Here is a 5,175-nt window from a genome sequence, read left to right as displayed (position 1 = left end):
TTGCAACACTATTTATAAAGTGTTGCATTTAACATGTTAAACTAATTTGACACTTATATTTTGGAACACTATTTATAAAGTGTTGCAATTTTGCAATTGATGTGAAAAAATGCACTTTTTATATATTTAATATTTTTTATATCTTTTTTGAAAATAATATATTTTTTTTGTATATATTAAAATATTTGAATTATATTTTGCTAAAATTAGATCGGAGAGAAATGAGAGGGGAGCATAGAGAAAGGGATGACGAGAACATATTTTTTGAAAAATAAAAATAAAAATAAAATAAAAGTGTATTACTAGTATTTCAAGAAATAATTTTTAAGTGAAAAATAAATTAGAAGTATCCATGTGTAAACATACTAAAGTTCAGATACTAAAAATGTAATTTAATAATTCATCAAATGAAAGAGATAAAGTGCAAAAATACCCCTAACATTTACAGTCAGGAGTAATTTTACCTCTAACGTCTAAAATGGTGCAATTTTATCCGGAACGTAGTCAGATAAAAACAATTTTACCTCTAACATTGACAAGTTAGGTCAATTTGAGAAATAATTCATCAAATGGTCTTTTTCGATCATGAATTTTGTCATCTATAGTTCACATGTGTGTCATTTTATCACTAATTAGTAACAGATCACAAACATACGATTAAACGAGAAAAAAATTAAAAAAATATACTGTATTTTTGTACGAGATGGACAAAAAAAATTTAAATATTTCATCGAAATTTAAAAATTTAAATTTTTAATTCTATTATTAAATTATAAAAAATATGAAATCTTTTTTTAAAATCAACACACATGTAATTGATGTAGAATAAGAAACAAAATATCTGTATTTTATAATAATGTCTGAAATTGACCCAACTTTTCAACGTTAGAGATACAAATTACTCTTCCTTGTTAATGTTAGGGGGTAAGATCGCATCATTTTAGACGTTAGGGGTAAAATTATTCCTGGGGTATTTTTGCACCTTATCCCTAAATAAAATAAAAGTTAAAAGTATTAGTATAATATATTAATAAAAGTACAACGATTCAACAATGTAATACTATTATTTACCATTTTCTAAAAAACAAAAATAAATTATTTTCCCCAAATATTTTAAATGGAACAAATTTTTGGTGTGAAATTTTGGAGGGAAACTTATTTTATTTCCCCCCTTCTAACACTTATCCCAAAATTTTGGGTTTGGGAAATTTCCTTCTCACTCTACTTTCGCTAATTTCTGTCCAGTCTATTTTTCATCAGATCCCATTTCCTTCAACATGTGGCTCTCTCAATTTTATTTGAGTAGGAAGGTATTTGAGTTCTCTAAATATTCTCCCTTTCTATTCGATATTTAGGTCTAGAAGTCGCCCAACTTCTATGAGTCATGGAGTCGAAATGGATGACGAGCTGTTTCCGCAGGCTGCCGGTGGTGGTACCTCCGCCTATACAGGTTCTCTTCCCCAATCTTTTATTTTCTATAGAAAAGCCATCTTCAGTCTGTCGTTTATGCCTCTTTATATTACCCTTCTATTTTCGTTTTGTTCCACGTTTTAGCAGTGTCGCAACAGACAATGCTTCCGTGAAGGTTTCTGTTGTTTTGCCCATTATGTGTTTGATAATATGTTTGTGAGAATTGTTTGGATCACTCCTTGAGCTTCATTTGTCTTGTTGGGAGAACTTTGGTGGTTTGAGGAAGAGTGATTATTGACGGGTAATGTGCTTCAAGCCTTCAACAATTTATATATATGATAATCATTTTATTGATTTGAACTTTACAACCAATAGACACATTTATTTTTTGCTTAGAAGTTATTTTCAGAAGGTTTGTTTCAAGTTATTTGCAATTCATGTAGATATATAGTGAAGATTTGTTTATCTCAAACTTTTTGAAATTAAGGAAATACGATTTGTTTACCATTGCCGGATATCAAAAGGCAATACGATTTTTGTCTGTTAGGCGGCTTCCTCGGCCCTCTTCTCAGCCTTCTCCCTCATCCATCTTCTCTCAGCGCTCTTCTCAGCCTTCTCCATCGGGATTCCTCCGATCTCCTCTGCAATGTGAATCAGCCACTCTAGGTATTTTCACATTATGAGTTCCTTAAATTGGTATGGTTATGGCTTCAGACTTTTGAATTTGTTACTCTCTGTTTGGATGTTCTGGAAATTATCTATAGGTTAGTTCCTCTCTTTTCCTACATTTGTCAAACTGGCTGTTTCGGCTTGTGGCTGGAATTCTCGGATTTAGGTTTTTCAATTTCGATTAGGAAATTGTTTGTGTTTTGGTGGCATTAGATTGATTTATTTCTGTATTGTGCATCAATTTTATTGGTTTAAGAAGTCGGATTTTGGTTTCTGATCTGAATCAAGGAAGTTGTTTGTGGCGGCCCTTCACTTTTTCAGGTGTATTATTGACAATGATCGGCAAGGCTGCATTTGGAGAGGTACATTCCTTTCTCCTTTTTATTTTCAGTGATGCATGATATAAATTGTGCTTCTATGCTACTGATCAAGTGGGGATAAATGTTTAGAAATGTTAAGTCTACAATTTTACCATTACGATATCTGCACTTTCCCAAAAAATAATAGGTAGATCTGCACCTTATTTCCATTTTTTATTTAACTCAACTTACCAAAGTGCTCTTTTGATTCCCTATTTTGTAGCTCATTTTCTTTGTCAACAATAAATAACAGACAGATTCTTATTCACTTAGAAGTCCTAAGCTAGCCGACTTGGTTTTAACCTTTAGATATGTTAATATTATAATAATAATTATATAAATAAGAAGAGATGAGATTGAGTGAGCATATGAGATAATGAAATGAAATGTATGGTGCAGGAACATTTTGGACAGCAGCATCACATATAATCACTGCTGTAATAGGGTCAGGAGTGCTATCATTGGCTTGGGCAATTGGGCAGTTAGGTTGGATTGCTGGCCCACTTGTTTTGATCTAACACTTGTGTCCAGGATGTTCGTTTGGTGACTGTAAGCATGCTTATCAGATTGTGCTTCTAAAAGCTCTTTGTTCTTGTTATCTTCCATTTTTGTCAGGTTGCCAGGAATGAAAAGGATGTGGAGATGAAGCCCAAGAAGGATGTGAGTAATAAGATTCACTAAATTCAAATTCAATTCAATCGATTAATACTGTCAAAATCCAAATCCAACTAAAATGATTAAGGCTTTGTTTTTAGAGTAAAATTAGAGGTTTGAGCCACTTTATAGGTTTTGACTAGTCAAGTGGTGTTTGGTAAAAAGATGTTTGAAAGAACTTATTGGGTCCAAAAAGCTAATTTTGAAAAAGCTGATTTCATAAGCATTTTCAATTAAATTATTGCTCCATATCTTTCTATGGACATTATTACTCCTAATTAATACTATTTAGTCTCAATTAAATGTTTTGTCATGTCCTTATTTGTCATTGTAACAATCAACTAAGTTTTACCAAACAAATTCATACAATCTGCTATAACCAAAAAGGTAATGACTCTGTTTGGTAAAGAGATTTTTGTGGTAAATTTAGAGGTTTTGACTAGTCAAACCTTTGATAGTCGTGTTTGGTAAAGATAAGTTCGAAAGAGTTTATTGGATCCAAAAGCTAATTTTGAAAAGGTTAATTTAGGGGCTTTTTCAATTAGCTTATTACCCCATCTGTTTTGAATGACATTTTTATCCTCAATTATTACCATTTAACCCAATTAAATGCTTTATCAAGTCTTTATTTATCATTTACCCAAACAACTATTAGCAATTAGTTGTTAGCAATCAGTTAAATTTTACCAAACAAATTTATACAATCAGCTAGTTAAATCTAATAACCAAAAAAGTAATTAGCTAACGGTTATTTGCCAAACAATACTAATCAGCTAACAATTAATATAATCAGCTAGTTAATTGCCAAACAGAAGTAAGACAAACAGTAAATAAGGCAATTAGCCTACGGATAAAATAAGTAAAATTGGAAGCTGATCTCGTAATTTCCATATCATCCAAATCCAAAGCTGATCTCGTAATTTCCATATCATCCAAATCCAACTTTATGTTCTATCAAATTTCACTTAGGATAAAATTCCATACTGAGGTTACTTTAATTTCAAGCACCGCCTTTTTTACCGATTCAATATGTATATATTTTCACTACGATACACCCATATTTTTACAGAGTTACCATCGTCACTCATCCCTTTAGAAGAAGATAATGGAGCAGCCACCACAATCTAGGAAAAGGAAGTTCTTCACAGATATTAATATTACAGGTACGAATTCATTCATTCAAACATATACTTTTCAAATAATTTTTTTTTCTATAATCAATTTTTAATATGCTATTATATCCTTTAGTTAATTATTAATCTTGTTTCATCTTCCTTCAGACGAAGATCAGTATCATGATGATCTGGCGATGGCTATAGCGGTGGGGGAGGCTGAACGTGAGGCTATCAAACAATCTATTCAGAAGATGATATCAAGCTCTGATTTTGAATTTGGAGACGATGATTATTTAAAAACATTGTTGCTGCCTAATTCAGAGGATGATTTAATACTGGCTTTGGCAGCAGGGACGGATGTAGGGGTCAAAGGGGCATTTGCCCCCCACCCCCACACTTCATCCCATTAAAAAAAAAAAAATTTTAAATCCAAAAATAAGGATTAAAGTACAAAAATATCCCTAATGTTTTGGGTCATGAACAATTTTATTCCTAATGTTTAAAGTAGTATAATTTTATCCTTAATGTTGGAGGCCAAGAGCAATTTTACCATACGTTGTTAAATTGGGTCAATTTAAGAAATAATTCATCAAGCTGTCTTTTCGGTCATGAATAATAGTGTTTGAAATTGATCCAATTTATCAACGTTAGTGGTAAAATTGGTGTAAAATTACAAAATTGATATGGAATTGGTGCAAAATAAAGAAAAAAATGACTGTATTTTATAATAGTGTTTAAAATTGATCCAATTTATTAACGTTAGGGATAAAATTGCTCTTGGCTACAAACATTAGGGGTAAAATTGCACCATTTTAGATATTAGGGGTAAAATTGCATCTGACTCAAAACGTTAGGGATATTTGATGCGTAACAACCCGAGAATCCTGGAGATGGATGATTACGAATCGGAAACATTATAATTTACGTTTTTTATATAAAAGAAATCATGAAAATAATGTATGACAATT

General features: G+C 31.4%; 1 long non-coding RNA gene across 4 annotated transcripts; it reads left to right on the top strand.

The window, feature by feature from the left end:
• The first annotated feature begins 1,203 nt into the window (after nucleotides 1-1,203).
• LOC136208298 (uncharacterized) lies at nucleotides 1,204-4,507 on the top strand. 4 transcript variants are annotated; one of them, XR_010677066.1, is made up of 7 exons: nucleotides 1,204-1,450; nucleotides 1,558-2,076; nucleotides 2,401-2,441; nucleotides 2,838-2,924; nucleotides 3,054-3,098; nucleotides 4,162-4,255; nucleotides 4,373-4,507. It is a non-coding gene; the product is annotated as an uncharacterized lncRNA (long non-coding RNA). The 4 variants fall into 4 exon arrangements; XR_010677065.1 differs by having other exon boundaries at nucleotides 1,555-2,076; XR_010677067.1 differs by having other exon boundaries at nucleotides 1,204-1,711; nucleotides 1,958-2,076.
• The last annotated feature ends 668 nt before the right edge of the window (nucleotides 4,508-5,175 follow it).

Source organism: Euphorbia lathyris, chromosome 10 (genome assembly GCF_963576675.1).
Source record: "Euphorbia lathyris chromosome 10, ddEupLath1.1, whole genome shotgun sequence".
Lineage (NCBI taxonomy): Eukaryota > Viridiplantae > Streptophyta > Magnoliopsida > Malpighiales > Euphorbiaceae > Euphorbia > Euphorbia lathyris.
Note: the sequence above shows the minus strand (reverse complement) of the source record. Positions and strands in the feature narration are given on the sequence as shown.